We start from the raw sequence: 18201 nt of genomic DNA, 5'->3' as shown, positions 1-18201 counted from the left end.
AGAATCCCAGAGGACACAATTTTGAAGTGTTTAGAGATCTTTGCAACTTTACATGCCTCCTGTGAAAAGCTGGGGTGCTAAGACATGGTTGCAACAGCAGGCTTTCATAGAATATAAATGAGGGCTAAACCACCGCTGGGCTTTCAGTTGTTTTGTGATTATTCCAGATTGTTACGAGAGCAGAGATTATGGGATGTGATGAAATGCTACCAAAGGGAATTGGGCTGGAGGTGCAGGAAAGGAGATTTTGGGATATTAGTTTAAACAGAAATGGCTCCAATATAGTCAACCTATGTCCCAGACATTAACCCATTCAGGGATTTTGCACTGGCTGAGCTAGAGACCAAAAGGCAGGTCTGCCTTTAAGACATAACACATTTCTGTTTTGAGAACAGGTGGTGATTGGGATAAGGAATATTTGCTCTTCTGGACTATTCAGATAAACTTAGCCAGTTGATGCAATGCAAATAATGGTCCCACATCTCCAGTTATGTCTAAGAAAACACATGGACGGTTGAACATCCCTGCCCTTTATTGTAATGGCCCTTTTCATCCAGTGCCAGGAGAGGTTCCCAGCCTGCTTGGGAGAGCTGTCCCCCTAGCAGCATCATCCCTCCAACTCTGCGTGTGGTAGGTACAAGCTCCTGTCACAGAGGGGCTTATATATTATAACCTGTAACTTGGTGTGGGCCAGATTCACCTCTGATATAACTCCAGTCTAATTAAGACAAGAACCTCCTTAGCCTGCTATGTTGTTTTTTTTTCTATAACCATCTTTTCACAGAGGACATGCCTCTGCCAACTCTCAGGCTGCGATTAGGGAAGAGTCTGGATAGGACTGCCAACAATATGTTTGCAGAGTACTAAATACCATTGAATATGATCTGTAAATATTTACACTTGGAAGAAGAGATTTGCTCTTTGCATAGTTTGCATGCTGGCATCTGCTAGGCTGAATAAGTTACTAATAAAAATCACATTGTGAAAAAAAATGCTAATTCTTTGGAGCAATTTCGTTAAAGACGATGGTGTGATAAGGAAATACATTCCTTGTGAATTACGTTTTCTCCAAAATGTGGAATAGCCACTATTGCTCTGTAGAACTGAGGCAGCCCACACTGCGGGGATGCAGGGTTTCCTAGCGAGGAACCCTAGGCCGACACAAGGGACGTTTTAGTTGGAGAAGGAGAGTACCTGCCGCCAACTGTACAATGGCTCGCTTTGGCGTGACAGTCTTGAAGGGGTTTGGCCACAGTTCCTTTTTAGTCTTGCATCTTCCCCAGCCTCAGGGCTGAATTCAGATTCAGTCCCACCACATCATGAGTCTTTTCCAAGCATTCTAGCTTCCTCAGTCAAGATACTGCATGAGAATCTTGACTGTTATTTTTTAATGGCTTTGGAGTATGTGAGGAAACATCTGGAAATGTGAAACAGGTGCCCCTAAAGGTGGAAACGTGGATAAGCATATCTCAATTTCAGTGAGCTGAACTCTTCATATTTGAGCACAAGGGTTCCCATCCACTGACAGTAGTCGCTTAAAAGTCAAATTTCATAATTAAAATTCCAAATGCTCTTTATAAACTTATTTTAAAGCCAAGATTCTAATGTAATATCATAATTGTAGCAATAGGTACCAGATTAAAGAATTGGTCATAGGGACAGAGCATCAAATTGACTGCATTTTGAATTCTTATAAAGAATTAAATATGTGCATAGAGCTAGAAATTATCTTCTCTATGCATCCACAGAACATTACGGTCACAGATAAAACATTACTCAGGACTCATCAGGATGCTCTAGTTATGTTCAGACTCCTAGAGCTGCCCCACTGGTGTCCTGTTACTGCAGCTTTATCATGAAAAATGGATATCATGCTTTGCCAGAAATCCTGCCTCTCTGAAGCCACAGGAATCTCTGAGGCACAAGTTAAAACATACATTAACTCCTCACAGCTAAGAAGCAGCATGAAAGATATTTCTAGCAGTGCATTATCAGACATGTATTACACCTGACATCACGGCACAATGTGTTGCAGCATCCTGTACTTTCTTCTCACTGGCTGGTATTGCCTCCTGGGGCAGCTCCTTGCTAGGCTCATCATCCTTGATGGAGTGGAAGAGAATGTACAGGCTGAGAACCTGGTACTGAAGAGAGCCACAGACTGTGCAAGAGGTAGGGCAGAAAGTTAAAATTGCTTTTGGGCCATGGCCCAAGGCAGAAAGCAGCTCTTGAGAAGTTTCTAGCCGTGGTCCCACCATCTTACCCTCCTACTACACTGCAACCTGGAAGATCTTTTAGCTGAGTACAAATGTATGGTTCATCCACGGCAGACGTTGTGCCATGTGAAGACTGGGTGGGGCTGCTGTTGTAGCTCATCTCTGGGCTGCAGCTCGCAGCTGCGCTCCACTGATATGGCCTGGTGTACACTCCAGTAGGCAATGGTGCCACCGTATACCACAGAGATATAGAACAAAACCAGAACTGGAGCTTACAATACAAATTCATTCCAATTCCCAAGGGTCCAAATTCGAGCTTCTTGGCTGTTCTAGCATTTGGATTTCTCATGACACAGTGATTCCAACATCACCACAAAGGCAGAGTGAGTTGTGTTTTCTACTTCTGGTTTGTAACGTTCTTGCTGAACAGATGTGCAACGTATCTGATGGGTACTGTGCTGACACAACAAGAGCTGATCCTCAGTCCTTAAACACCATCCTGAAGAAGAGCAGACAGGCTTTGTCTTCACTGATGGGGGTGGAAAAGGAGAAGGGACATGTTTCCAGTGCGTTAACTGATTAATGTTTCCTAAGGGAAAGCAAAACATGCTGTGACCAGTCAGTACAACTTGCTTTGTCTGCATGAAGATTTTAAGCACAGCTCTCCTCCTGGCATAGATGTGGCCATACAGGGAAGTAGAAGGGTTAGGAGAGAGACAGATCAGAAGTGCCATGATGGGCATGTAGCTAAATTCTCATGAGAGCTGCTGTTGACCTGGTTTCTGCTGTTTGTAGCTCATCCATAAGGATTTCTGACTCATGCCAGAGTGCTTTGCACTGGCTGCTTCCCTTTTTGAAGGACAGCCCAAGCTGATGCAAAGGATGTATTTGGGAACAAGAGGCAATCCCTTCAGAAAGTAAATCTGGAAAGGAAACATAAGCCAGAATCCAAACAGTGGAAGAAGTGTGGTGCTGAGTGGAATGGCAGAGAACAGGGAATTGCCATTCAGAAAAGAAAAAAAAAGAAGTAATGCGAGTAATTGCCAAATACCATCTTTGCCTAGAGCTATGCCAGGAGGATTTTAAACTTGGGGGATTAAAGAGTGCTTAAAAATAATAACATGGAACTTGAGCCGGTATCCTTTATGCTGAAAGCAGGGTTTGTCCTGTTAGAAGAGATCAGCCACACTGAGGAATCAAGCTCAAATGCTGCTTTCCCAATGGAACAGGCATCAGACTTTGCACCACAACTGATTTTGAGTGCAGTGTATTCAAGTCAAATACAGGGCTCCCTGCTTCGGTCCTCCCTCTCCCTCCCTCCTTACACCACAGACTAGGACCCTGATCCTATGCCAAGAACACCTGAAGGTGACGTGCAGCTCCAGCTGGAGCTGACTGGATGCTCTGCAAATGTTGCTGCTGATTTTTTGCCTTTTCCAGCCCATGTGTGTGCGAACAATGGATTTGCCAATTCATTTTGCATTGTTTTCTCTCTAGTCGCTGCCTTAACAGTAGCATCCATTGAACCATCAGCCTTCTGGCTTTAGACAGGCACAGAAGGAAAAGGCTGTAGCTACTTGCGTAACTGAAGGAAACAAAGATCGTTACAGCAATGCCTGGCAGTGTTGCTGTCAGCCCAGCTTCAATATTAAAATGTGAGGTGAACAGAAACCTGCACAAATGAACTCAGCGTGGAGCAGATGTGGATTTGGCTTGTTGTGCTACCAAAAAAAAAAAAAGCTAGTTAGTTTTTAAAAATGCCTTTTGACTGGATTCAGACAAGTTCTGAGGCATCTCTGCATAGAAAGAGGCACTGTATTATTAACAAGCCATCAGTCTGTACTTGTAATTTTTTTTTAAAAAAAAAGAAAAATCAGCCCAAACAAATCACACAGCAGTTTAAACAGTGGAAGCACTGATAGAAGAACAGTGTAGCTGCTCTAGTGATACAGCATGCACACGAATACCTACATCTTTTTAAAGAGGGGTCCACGCAGTGTGTGCAGAAGCCAGAGGACAGCAATGCATGCTCCCATTCTCCTCCTGAGATCAGGTACAGCCAGGGCAAGAGAGAGCAGTTAACCAGTAACTTGCTTTCCAGTGCTTAGTTGCCTAAATAACAATCTGTTTAACATTAATGGAGCTGATTATGGATTTTTCCTCTCCATGTTGGGGGCAGATCCCAGCCAAGGGATTCAGAAACTTCCCCACGGCTGGCAGGGGAAAGGGCAGCAGGAGGCAGAGGTTGGCGGGGGGGGGGGGCGGGCACACGCTCCAGGTGCCACATGAGAGTTTCCTCTCCAGCCTGCCCAGGACATGGTGGGTTTCCCAGTCTCTGCCCAGGAAACCCCAGGACTGCCAAAGGCCTCAAAGGAGGAGTGGGATGGTGGAAGGAGGTTGCCTGAACACCAGTGGGGATGCTGACTGACTGGAAAGCAGCCTGGACAAGGAGGTGCATGCACAGATCCAAGGGTGGCTTAGGGACTGGCTCCCTTTTCCAGAGCCCGCGAGGAAGCAGAGAAGGGTTAAAGCTTCTTCTCCTCACTGCTTTTTCTGCTTGATTAACCTACTGCCATCCTGTCAGCCAAAATGAATGTCTTTGATATAAGCCCACCCTCACATCACTTCTTTGGCGGCAGAGCTGAAGTCACTCTCTAAAGCCCCAAGACCAGCACTCAGCCAGATCCCTTAAGGCTTTCTCTGACCTCTTCTGGACTTGACTCCATCCCAGAGCAACCATGTTCCGTTCATGCACGTGCCACCCCACACTCCACAAGCATGCTCAGCAGCTGGCTAAGGATTGTTTGCCCTCACACCAGCATCCACTGGTGGGGAATGTGCCTCACCACTGGGCAGTAAAGCTGCCGTGTGCTCCAGGCTGGAGCTGAGCCTCCCAAACACATGTGCACACACAGGTGGGAAGGAGTGCCCTGGATGCAGGTAGAAATGGGGAGCACTGGAGATGGAGAGGGACTCTGCACCACCACCTCCTCCTCCTGCTGTGCTAGGTCTCCTGCACATCTTGACAAAGCAGCTGCTAATAAACACGCACTGTGCGAGGGGACTGCGTAACGTGGGACCATGCTGGCAGGGGAGCCTTGCTCCATTGCCCTACAAACGGTTCTGGTACGTACTTCTGCCCCTTTGCTCCATGGTGATGACTTCAGAACTAGCAAAGTGCCTTTCAATGGACTTCAAAGTGCTCTTCAAAGTACTTGATCTTACAGCTGCACTACGATCTCTGATCATAGCAGTGTCTCTTCTGCCTCTTTCAGACTGGCAGAAGGTGTGTACTGCCTCCATCCGTACAAGGAGGTCATTTAACTCTGAAACCCAGTGATAATAACTTCAAAATGTCAGTTGTTTAGAGATGGCACCCAGCTGCTCAAACCTGAAAAGACACAACTCTTCTCTTACCCTGTAACCACACACCTAGATAGTGTTAGGACAAATAGAAGTGTGTACAAAAAATAAACACACAAAAACACATCCATGTGCCTAAATTATCAGTGGACAGATATTTGCTTTCTTTGGCTTCACAGGCTTTATTTTCATTAAGATGACAGACTGAATGTGAATGCAGAAGCACTGCCTAACAAAACAGCAAACTACAAGTATGCAAATGTCTGTATTAATGGGGGAAAATATCTGTTGCCCTTTATATACAGCCTAAGTGTTGCTTTCTAAATGGTGCTAAAATGTATGTTCTTGTGCGGGCAAACACTCCTACACACACATTCACTGTACCAGAGATCACCATCTGTCAGTGTCCATGTTCAGGACTTCAGAAGATCACTTTCAAAACAGAAAGCAATGGCAAACATTGACTCATGGTGACCCTTGGAGTTCTGCTTGTCCGCAGGGCAAACAATAGCCTCTAGCTTGTGTACATGCAGAAACCAGATCATCAGAGGTCTCTGCCCTGTCATCTCTTTTTCACATAGCCCTCCTGTCACTGAGATCTTTCTGTTCATAGCCAGCTTTAAAGTACACTTGCAGTGGCTGGTCCTCTTGGCTCCTTGGACTACACATGTAGAGCTAAGACCCTCCAGGCAGACCAGCCTGTAAGGGCAGGTGTGTGGTGGTAATGCAGCTCAGCAGTCTCCAAAATTTTGCTTGCATTCCCGTATCAGTAAGAAATCTTTTGAGCAAACATTCTCAATAGATGTACATTTATTTATTTATATATTATATACATGCACTACTGAAGTTACAGTATTTTATTCCTGCACCCCCATGGATCATCTCGCGTACCCCGTGGGGTGCGTGCGCCCCACTTTGGAGACCACTGATCTAGCCAACAGCTAAACCCTTGTGCTTGTTGCTTTGGGTTGATCCCTCTGTTTCCTAAATCAGAAGTGTGGAAACATCTTCGGCCCAGGCTTGCTCTTCAGCAATGCCTATTGGCTTGCTCAAAGGGTATTTTCTAGAGGAGAGAGGGAAACTGCTAAAGGAAGAAGTAAAATTGTTCCGTGGTGGGAGGGGAGGGATAAGAAGACTTTAAGCAGGAACCGTTGAATGGGTCCCTAAGAAATATTCTCACACCAAATTCCACCAAGTCTCATGGGTACATGGTGCTACTTGGACAAAATCTGGGGTTCTTTTGTAAGAAGGAAGAGGATAGAGGGGGAAGAAAAGGATGGAAATAATAATAATCACTCTGTACCACCTGACAACTGTGCCTAAGGGCAGCACAATACTTCCAGGTGGTTCAGCTCCTGCAAAAATCCTTTCAGGCTACAGGAGAGTATCTACCACCATCAGTCATATGGCAAAGGCTGGATTGCTTGGCCATCAGCCCATTCAATCAAAGTCCTTTTTAACACAGCCATGTGGGAAGGACAAACACGAAGAAATAAAAGAGTTTTGTCCCAAGCTGACAAGAGGTGGTGTGGAGGAGAGAAAAGCCCAGGCTGCACATTGGATAGGGACACAGTGAATGTGAGGAAACACAGACATACGGAACCTTGCAAAAGACTTAGCAAAAACAGCTAACACAACTTTGAGGTGAGTTAACAGGACCCCTCTTTTGGTATAGGGAAAAAACTGTTTTATTGGGTACTGAAAATTAGCTTTGGGTTGGCAGAAGTCATGTAGATTGATCATTCTCGAGGGAAGAGGACACAGAACACAAAGCCAACGATTCAAACAAAGCTTTTCTTGCCTTTTACTCTCATGAATGTTCCTCGCTTGGAGGGGAAAAAAAATACAACTAAGTGACTGGCTCCTTTCTTTGTGGATAATAACCCAGTCCAGCAGCTGTTAGGTCCTTGGGGCCAGTAACCTTAGCCAGACATTTCATGCTAAGAGAGAAAGAGCAGCAGGTGAAGAGGGAGCAGGTGGCTTGGGAGCTCGTATCAAAGATCGGTGTATCCTAAAGAGCTGTATGTGGGGGGAGCACAGCAAAAGGAACCTGGTAATTATTCAGAGCTGGCAACTGGCAATCAGATTTAGAGTTGCGAGTCATATTTGTATGTTAGGCCCCTCTTTGGTACTTCAGAAGTGTTCCATTAACAGTGAGAAATAAAAGAGGACTTGACATCCCTCATATTGCAAAAACAGAGAAAAAATGCAGAATCACATCAGGAAAGAAAAAAACCTTAAGTAAACAAATATGCTTGCAGGCTTTTTTGTGTCTATCAATATGAAGCAATATGGCCACATGCCACTTTTCTGCTTGTTTGGTCATCAGAAAGAACCCAACTAGAGCAAGTTTCATCACTTCTGTCCAGAGAAAATGTTCACAAGCTGTTGGCATAGAAAACAATGCAAAAACAAACCACTGACACTGCATGAGGTCCCTGGTTCCCCTTGATCTAAGGCTGGCACCTATTGAATGCTATTTGAATTAATAACCTCCTTCCAACCTGGTTGTCCCACCACCACTGCCTAAGGGCACCAGTCCTTCTTCATCATTGAGTGACAGCTGAACTAAGCCTTTTGTTACTCTCTCTGCATCCAACAACTTCTGCAGGTTGAGCAGAACAGAGTGAATTGATCTGTAATTAGCCCCCTCTTGGTCATCCAAGACCTATATTAGAAAAAACTGGTAGCTACCCCACTCCTTGGCAATTCCTGGGCTCACAGTTTCATAGGAGGGCTAAAAGCCTCAAATCCAACAGTGATATATAAATTCTGTTGTGCTCTCAGGAAGAATTAGTCTGTCCTTGCAGCTTGTGTCCTGATGCCTCTGGTGGTCCCTGGGCTGGTTTCACCCTCCAAGTGCCCCTGGGACTTAGGCTGTGTGGCCTTGCTTTGCTGAGGGGAGCTAAACCCTTGCTGAAAGCGGGCAGGAGAAGTGACCGTTTTACCACAGGAAGGTAGGTCACCTGAGAGGACAGCCCTCCTTCCTCCCCACAGGTTTTGTCCAATCCAACGGAACTCAGTATGTATTTCATCAAAATCTGGTCCTTCTTTTTGCAGTTGTTTCTTCCTGACTCTGGCAATCTTCGTGCACAGCCATGCATTTCAGATGCGTAATGCGGCATGTCTGTGTGCCCTAGAGGCTGCTGGTTCCTGCCAATGCCAATGCCAATCCAGATGGAGTTAGTCACATGTAAGATAGTCCAAGAGTTGACCTCTAGCCTATGAACATTTCTTTTTCCAAGTGAAGTTTTCAAGTATTTCTTCTAATTTGGGGCTGATACATGGTCTGCCCCATGCTCTGACTCCCCAGACATCTAAGGAAACATTATCAGGTAGATGAGGTTCAGAATTCACCCTTGTAAACCAGCTGAGTCAGCATCAATGCAATAAAACCACATTCCAGCTCAGCTAGCGAAGTCTCTCCCTCAGGGCTGGACCTCAGCGGATGCCAAAGGAAAACAGAAGGGCTTGAAGGGCTCCAGCAACTCTGTCAAACTTCAGAGCAAGGGCACAGGGACGGTGTGTGTCCTGATTTCACCCTTTGCCAGCCAACCTCTTCCTTCTTTGCTGTTTGGTAAAGTAGATTTAGCATCAGCTGGCAGAAAAAATGCGCAGACTGTACAAGGTCAGAGATTCCTGTATTTCGCAGGATCTCAAGCTGGCAGAGTTTTCTCAGGCTTCATAATTTACTACTGGAACCACCACCCTTAGTACCATGTTACAGATAGTGACGGTCCCTCTTAAGCTGGAAGTTTTTGTTAATGGTGATAGCCACAATAATAGACCACTTTCTGAACAGCCTGGGTTGCAGCATTAGCTGCTGAGATTATGAAGGACAAGTGACTGCTGGAAATCTCTACCTGAACAGAGAGGTACCTCATGGGGAAATCATACTCAGAGTAACATGCGGGTTTTTTTCACTGCAGACTGTTCTGCATTCACGCATGAGATCTAGGTGGAAAGTCAGCTCCCTGCCCCCTAGAAAACAACGTGGACCATCAAACCTGCCTCATACTTTCATTTTACAACTACTGCAGTCAATGGCAAAATGTCTTTTCTCCCCTTTAAATGCAATCACTTGCTGGGAAATAATAAGTAAAACCTTAGCTGGTGTCTATATAAATTAAAAATTACCTAGCAAATTCACTTCTTACACCGGAGTTTGCAGGCTGGATGTCCACCCAGGTCAGTCTGAGACTGATTGGTGGCTGCAGGACCCCACTGGTGGAACTACAAGCCCTGTAGCTGAACAGATCAGACCTTTCCCCTTCCACTGCACGCCGGTGTGGGTTCGTACGGCTCGGTGTAGCAGGCAGCTGCAAGCAGAGGCTAGGGTGTGCTGCGGATGGAAAGAGTCCAGCTGCCACCCTGAGGAGTGCTGGGGCTGGGTAGGTGAGCGCAGGGTCCGCTCAGAGCTCGCCCAAACTGGGAGCAGGGAAATCTCTGCCAGGGGCACGTGACAGAGGAAACAAAATTAGTCTGCAGGATTTTAGAGACTGTTTGATGGAAGCGAGGGGCAGAAGGGGAAAAATGCCAAGCCTTACGTAAGAGCGGTGACTTGCAAACTGCTGTGGGAGAAGAGGTCTCCAGGAGGATGCGCAAAGTTTGGCTTTCCTGGGGCGAGGGAGAGAGAGAGGGTATTCCTGTCCAGCAAAACCCAGTAAAGGTAGTGGTGGCTTGGCTGCAAACCAAAAAGGAAGGATAAGGCAGGAGAGGGCGCCACGGGTTCGCTGGCAGCTCCCACCTCATCTGGCCGGCTTTGCGGATGCCTGCTGGCCTAGGTCCCATCCAGAGCTGGCTGAACTGTTCCCACCAAGTGCAGCAGACGCTGGGTAAAGAGGACAGCAGGATCTGAGCGAGACATGCTGAAACTTCCCTTCAAGGAGGGGCAGGTGGGGTGGTAACGTCCTTTGTGGGGTGTTCTCCCAAGGATGCATTTCTCCTGACACACACCCCAACACCAGGCTGGCTTCACCAGAGAGCCGTCATGTAAAATGGCCCGTGCGGCATGGAGCAGCTGTGGCACTGCGGGTCTCCTGGTGTGGTGGGTCACTATCTGCTCACTGCTGGGTCACACGCTGAGGGGCGGCACGTGCCCTCTGCGTCACTCCCACTCCACTTAGGGCAGAGAAACCGCTGTGGGAAGCAAGCGGCGTGAAGGCAGCGAGGAGGGAGGATGGTGGGCAGACGCACATGGGCTTCAAGTCCCTTTGTGCTGCCGCTTTCTGCTCACATTGTGACAGCTGGGCTCAAAGCGCTGTCACACTGATGCAGCTCCCCAGTGTCACAGACGGTGGAGGAGGAGGAGGGCATACTGCGGAGGTTTCTGCAGTGCGTCCTCTCCTACCCTGCGGCGAGGCGGCTGTGCCCAGCAGAGCAGCCTTCGCTCTGTGCATGGGAGGAGCAGTGGAGGCTGCCGCTGGGAAGGGAGAGAAGCACAGAGGGGTGGAGAGCCCTCATTTGCAAATATGTTGTGCAGCTGCCTTTGCTTACTTGGGCTACACTGAAGAGCTCACTGGCCTTACAACACACCGGCTCCACTCACGTGCTGGTGAACAGAAGCAAACAGGAGTATCTGGGAGCAAGAACTAGAGTGATGTGGAAGGGGAGGGCACTGCAAGTGATCCCCGAGTCTCCTTGCAAAGCATCACGGACCGTTTTTGGGAGCCCGTGCTCACGCTCCTGCAAGCACACAGCTGGAGGGTAGCACTGGCAGAGGTGGGGGTGTGGGGAAGGAGGGGATGGAGTCCAAGGAGGAGCTACATCTGTCAGCTGGGGCTGAGGGTGGCACAAAGCCCAGCAGACAGTCATGCTGGAGGAGTAAAACAGGAAAAGGTCTACAATGACACAAGAGCAAATTCTCCTGAGTCCCCAGGGATCTTCCTGCTCCCGGAAGGAAGGCAGAGGGCCCTAGCAGAGGCCTCAGGATCAGAGTGCTGGAGAGGACTGAAGGTTCCAGCTACTGAAGGGGGCTTTGGGGGACAGAACAGAGAGGCTTTCTTCAAAGGAACCATGCTCCCACCTGCCCACTTCTCCTCGCCCACCACAGGCTGCTGGTGGTCCTCACCATCCACAGGGCACCCAGGGGCCATCCTCAAAGGATGGTCTCTTTGGCTTGTGTCAATACCAGCCTGACCCTCTAAGAATAACTATGTTGCTGCCTCTGAGAGCAGAGGATGACTCCAGATGAGAAACAAAAAACAGTGACTACAACATGGCTGTTTTAGAAAGGATACCCAGCCCTGGCATTGCTTCCCCTCACAAGCACCAGTATCTCCCAGCTCCTCTCTGCTGTCTTCCTCAACACTGGCAGTTGCTGCGTCCTTTTGATGCTGCATTTTTTTCCTTGCTGCTTGGTACCACCTCTTTTCCTCCTACCAACCATACTTCCAAGAGTGAGGGCATACAGGTAGCGCCTGCCGGATGACGCCACATCAGTGGGGTAGGAGTTCCAGCGGCACGGGGGTTAAGCTGTTTTGCTCTGGCTGTCGGGGTCTCTCCCCTCCCATCTTCTTCCATGAAATAATAATCAGAGGGTTTTAGCCTTGCAGGCATGCAGAGGGGGTCCAGCTGCTCTTGTGCAGGCAGGAGTATCCTCTAAGCTGCTGGGGATGAGCTGTCTGAAGGAATCATTTCCAGGAACACTTCCAGAGTTGAAGGGTAAAATTCAAAGAAAAACAAGCAGAGAGAAAGCAGAGAGGTGCACCTTATTCCAGTGACATTTAACACAGAGGTCAAGGTCTCAGTGTTTGCCCAGTATTTTAGGGAGAGGGGGAATTGTTTTCCAGAGGTCCTGACTGTAAAAAAAATGCAAGCATACAAATAAATATTCATCTTTGTAGAGAAGAAAAGAGCACAGCTGAATGTCACTTCCTGTATCACACTGAATTTCTGCAGGCTGGCTCAGGAGATGGGTGGCTGGTATGAACATGGACAGAAAAAGTGCATTTTTCAGCATCACATCACAGCAAGCATTGAATTTGATCTGCCTAGCTGGCCTGGCAACCAAGGCAAGAGAGGCCATGGTTTCACAGTGCTGGTAGCTTTCTTTTGTCTGAAAGAGTCTAGCAGCTGCGAGACTAGAGAGAAGCATCTGCCTGGGTACCTCCATCTCTTTCCCTCTATGCCATCAAATTACCAAAATCGGCTCGTTCAAAGGAAGAGGGAGGCCACGGAGCCTGCTACCAATCCACTTCATGTTCACTGACGTGTTAGAGCACATGGAGTTTGCAGCCTTCAGCCGTTGGCATGAAAGCAGTGGTTCAGATGGCATGGAATAAATTAGCAGAGATAACTAACCTCTGCCTCCTCTGATAAAAAAGATCAGAGGGCTCAAACGAAGGCAAGAGATGGCAGATTCGAAAAGTTCAGGAGGAGGCAGCTTTTCATGTGATGTGTGGTGATGCTGCAGAACTGCCCCCAGCAGGATGTGGTGAGTGCTGGACGGGAAAGACCAGACAGGTTCAGGGAAGACAAATCCACCAGGACACAGAAGCGGTACTTGGCTCAGGTAGTGCTTAAACCACACATTGGTAGAGGCTGTGAAAACCCTCAGAAGTTTGACTCTGGGCTTGCTCTGTTCTTAGGCTTTTCTTCAGGTGTCTGCGATTGCCCATTGCCAGACACAGGAGCGGAAGCGAGGTGACTTGGAGGCCCTGACTGTACCCAAGAGTCATTCATACCTTTTACAACTGCTTATTTGCAGCTCTGTGTCAGGGCCCTGAGGACATCCATAGGCCTTAGTGAACCCAACCAGCCTCACCTGGCACCCCCACCCACAACCTCTGCCCATGGGCCCCAGAGCCCCGTTTAAGTTCATCCCTGGCCCTTCAGTGCTGGCCTGATAGATGTTGTATATACCTGCTCCCACACCTCTTCCTGAGGTGCTTGGCTTTCCTGGCTTGACCTCAGACCTGACTTGCATCCTTACTTCTACTTAACCATCACAAGATCACTGATGGGACCCTGTTGCCATTACCGTCCCTGTGCCCAGCTCCAATGCTGTGGGACTGTGCACTCTCAGTGAGGGTGCTACAGCCCTGTGGACACTTGCGACTTAAAATCGGCTGCAATGGTGATATGGTAGGCCGGTGGCAGAGGACTAGTTTCTGTGTCCTCTCTTAGCTTGGCTGGAGGAGGGTGCTGCTGGCTTGCAGCAAGGCTGTGTTACTGGAGTAACAGTAACGGAAAGAAGGCCGTAAAGCAACCAGCAAGTGTCAGAATTGCACCATAAGCACAGGACACAAGAGCAAAGCCAGAGTGGTTTATGAGGGCAACAGGGCCTCCGAGGAGGAGGAGAGACCCAAAGCTGAATCTGCAGCAAGATTTGGTCCATCAGTCAGAAATTAAATACTCTGCAGGACTGGGCGCTGGAGGCCCACACTACTTCTGTGTTGGTTAGGGACACTTCACAAAACCTGGATTGCTTTAGTTAGATCATTCAGCCAGGCAGGAGGGTGAAACTGCATTTCTCCCACAGGGAGGGTGTTTACCTGAAGCAGCAAACTGCTTTTTGTTTTGAGTTCAGGTGTCAGCTCCATCCACGGATGCTGTTTTATCATCAGAAGTCCCTGCATGCTTTAGACTGGCCACAGAGCCTCTCATCTTGCCGGAGTATTCTGCTGCACAGAAATGGGCTGCTGGAACAGCCCAGCTTGGGGGGTTCCAGCTGACTCCTTTAGCTTCTCCAGGGCCTCTCTGAGACCGCAGCCTCCGACCTCTCTGCCTGGGAGCAATCTCCAGTTCCACAGCGACTCCAGGGTTTAACCCTCCCCTCCAAGGAGACCTGGCAGAGCGTGAAGGAGGCCAGCGCCAGCTGGTGATGGCCTCAGGCTCTTCCTCACCTACCTGTCTGCTTTGCTGCATTCACTTCTCTCCTCTCTGCATTATTTCAGTTACAAGTAATTTATGTTTGTGATGAGCAATCAATGAGCTGCTGTGACTCTTCTCCATACTGTCCTGGGGCCTCCACTCATGCTCTCCCAGTGCTTTTCTGGGGGGCATTGATCAGCTCTGTGGACATCCTCACCCTCAGGTGAAGAACTTTGCTTTGTTTTTATGCTGCACCAGCACTGATTGCTGTTGCGTAATAGAGACTTGGAGCTTGCCTTTTCTGCCCGAGCTACACAACGTGCTAGGTTCATCAAGTGTCTCAGATCTTCTTCTCAGGAATGAAGACTGCCCCCTGTTTCTGTCTCCTGTTGCTTGCAGATTCGCAGAGAACCAGTGGTGGAAATTCCTCCAGGTCTCTTCTACTTCTTCTAGGGAGTTTCACTTGCTATAGCTTTTTGTCATTTGTCTGCCATGGTTCCTCCTGAGTTTCCTTTTATTCTCTCTATGGACTACAGGAGCATATCAGTGTTTCAGGACTCTGCAAGAACTCAGCTTTCCCAGGTCCCATTTTCCTGGGCAGCAAAAAAGAGCTGCTCCATGCCCAGGTGTACAGCCCCTCATGCAGTATGGAGATTTCCCCGTGCCTTGGCCATGCTTGTTCCCTGGCTGAGAGCAGAGCTGCTGCTGCCCCGGCAGGGTAAAGCTCCCTTTCAGCTCACAAGGTCATGCAATGTCTGTGAAACAGGCCAGGCTGAGCAGGAGCCACCAAGCTGGAGGCAGTGCTGGATGCTGAAAACACTGGAGAAATATGGCTGCTTCTTTTTAAATTGGTAGCACTAGGCTGTCCCAGTTTGGCAGATTTCTGCTAACGCCTCCTGCCACCTTTCCAGTATAAAAAGCTTAAAACCCTTATTCTGATCTGAGAGGAAAGTCCCTAGCCTTGTTCCTCCCCACCTGCTGTGCCCCGATTACCTGCACTAATGATGCAGTGGGAGACGGTGCACCCACTTTTCCATCCCTGGTACACCCTGAAGCAGGGTGTGCCACTAACGGAGGTGGAGGTCTTCTCCTGCTTGTTTGACATCTCAGCTGAAGAGTTTTGGAGATCTGAACACTTTATTTACCCTCCTGAACAGAGTCAGGGGCACTTGGAAAAGCCAAGGCTTTTCCACCTGAACATAATCAAAAGGCACCACAAGCTGAGCATGGTAGTCTCAGGTTAATCAGAGCAGAAGGGACTGAGGGGCACGGATTGACATAGAGTGGACAAGTGCTTTTCAAGGAGGAGCATGCTGCTCCACATGGAAGCAAAGGCTCCACACAGGGGGATGCCTCCAGGGCTGGGGGCTTGTGGTTCCCTTCCAGGCTCCAGATCTGCCTCAGCTTCTCTCCTGCTTTAAATTAAAAACATAATAATAATATGCAAAAAGAGATGCCATTACACAATATTTTCTAGCAGTTGGCACAGCAAACAGAAACATAAGAAGAGCTCAGGGAAGGGAATCGCTTGGCAATGCAAGGCATGGTCAGGAATCTTCAGCTCATCAGAGGTGAAGTTGCCTGTGCTCTCACTGAAAATGATTCCCTGTTTGTAATCTCTGTGAGATTTGAACTTTGGTTCCTGATCAGAGACCTGGGAGGATGGGATAGGTGTGGGAAACTCCTTTAGCAAGAGAAGAAAACAGTTTCTCTGCCTCTTCTTACCATGGCTGCTGGGTTCTGGAACTCTGGTTCAGACTCCACCACTGCTTTGCAGCATCACCTTGCACAAGATTGGGTGCTCCAGTTGCAGCACCCAAACAAAATGTCAAAGTAACCCAGGCGCATGGAGCCACAGGCACAGCAAAAGTGGTGGGAGATTACCCATAGTCCTGGAGGGCTTGCGGACTCTTTTCAGAGTCCTTTCTTCCAGCTCTTTGTTGAAAATCTGAATTGATTAAGTGTTGACAAACGCAAACATGTTTTAAGTGGCTCCCTTTTCCTCATCGATCCCCTTCAGATGAATTCTCTTGGCATCTGTGATGTTATAATGGTATTAGCTCACCCATTTCTGTACCACTTCAGAGGAAAAGCCAGGAGGCACTTGACTTTATCTGTAATGAAAAAAAAAACCAAGCTGACAAAAAAGTACTTCATTTCTCTTCTCAGAAAAAAAAAAAGAGGTGATTTCAGGCCTCCTGTTATCAACCCATTAAAGCCTTTGCCATCTGCCAAAGGAGCACATCCCCTTTGTTGAAGGGGAAAAGCAAAGGATCTCCAGAAGGCTCTGGAAATGCACCATCAGATGTGGCTTTTTGGTTTTTTTTTGGTGGGGAGCTGACCTCTCAGGAGGGGGATAGAGCCATTTCAGGATGATGCACCTTTTCTGGCTGGTCAGAAAGGCAGCTTCAGCCCTTGCTCCTTGTGGTCCAGCACGATGAAAACCCAAGCCCATGTGATGCTGTGCGCTGTACAAGCCACCTGCGCACAGGAGGGAATGGGGGATGTGCAAAGTTTTGCTCAGCTCACCGACTTCAGCACTGAGATGGGAAAAATTCTCACACAGCTGTTGCCTTTTGTTAGGACCCCCAAGTGGCTGAAATGCAGCTGTTTAATTAGCATTTGCCCCAGAATTTGGGGCTACCAGCTCCCCAGAGGCTAAAATTTGGATTATCTAAGGAAGGCAGGGAAAGAACTGAGGCTCATGGGGGTTTTTATTGGAGGATTGGGAAATTGGCTGCTTGCGGAAATGAATCATATCAGCATGACACGCTAAAAATCTGGAAAAGCTGTTGGCCACATGACCAATTTGAACCCCATGTCCTCCTTGGAGGCTGGTGACTGAGCTGCAGAAGAATCAAAAGACTTAAGAGTCCATTGACTGACATCACCATTAATTCCACCGCTGTCTGAGATAAGGAAAGGGGATTGTCTTGGCCTTAGCCAGGCGTGAATGATGCATGTTTACAGATGCATCTCTCCATGGATGTCATCAATTCTCAGCAAAAATAATAGCAGAAATAGAAAATACCCTTAAAACAATAGAAGTGAAGTAATTGAAAACAAATCTTAACAGTGTCGAATGTGGTGTCCTGGCAGCATCCCTCTGGAATTCATTTAGTAAAGGCTTTAAAAAGGCTGGGCTGGCAGGACGTACAGCTCTGGACAGAGAGATGAACCCACCCAGGGCTGAAAGCTGCCTGGCTGGCAAGATGCCATTTGCTGCAAGTCTTCCAGAGTCCTGGCTGTGATCCCTACCAGGAGTCCCAGGCCCTACAGGATCCTGGGTCATGGCATAGACCTTTGGCTTGCTCTGTTTTTTAAAGGAAAAAGAAGTAATTGCATGGGGGACTGAGTTAAAGGTTTGAGCATGTGAGGGGGAGGTGATCAGTGATCTGCGTCTTTCTGTCTAGAGTGATAAATTCCCAGCCACTCCATGGTTTCAGATTTGCTGACATCAGACCATTGTTAGATTATTGGTAGTCTGAGAGGCAGGGAGAGGCAATTTATTATATTTGCACCATAAAAAGTGTTGGTACCTCCAATCATCATTGTTATAAATGGGAATATTAGTGACAAAACTAATCCTTCACTCAGGACTCCAGCACCACGGGGTGAGGGGGGCGGGGAAGGGGGATTTGCATGATGTTCCTTTCAAAAAATGGACTTCTCACTCTCTCCTTTCCCCTTCCATCACTGCTTCAGCAAAACAAAAATCTCCTGAAGCAGTCTGCAGCATGGAACATCTGACAAAGATGAGCAGTCTGACCTCTCTGAGAAGCGATGACACAACCACACATGCACACAC

At 48.0% G+C, this 18201-nt stretch overlaps 1 long non-coding RNA gene across 1 annotated transcript in view; it reads left to right on the top strand.

The window, feature by feature from the left end:
• The first annotated feature begins 2492 nt into the window (after positions 1 to 2492).
• Positions 2493 to 18201, top strand: part of LOC147600589 (uncharacterized) — a 35687-nt gene continuing 19978 nt past the window's right edge. Inside the window, exons 1-2 of the long non-coding RNA XR_015258673.1 lie at positions 2493 to 2599; positions 4202 to 4269. This is a non-coding gene — a long non-coding RNA (uncharacterized LOC147600589). The remainder of the gene's footprint in view (positions 2600 to 4201; positions 4270 to 18201) is intronic.

This window comes from Chlamydotis macqueenii, chromosome 5 (genome assembly GCF_036417535.1).
Source record: "Chlamydotis macqueenii isolate bChlMac1 chromosome 5, bChlMac1.mat, whole genome shotgun sequence".
Taxonomy (NCBI): Eukaryota; Metazoa; Chordata; class Aves; order Otidiformes; family Otididae; genus Chlamydotis; species Chlamydotis macqueenii.
The sequence above is the reverse complement of the archived record's forward strand: the minus strand, read 5'-3'. Positions and strand labels throughout refer to the sequence as shown.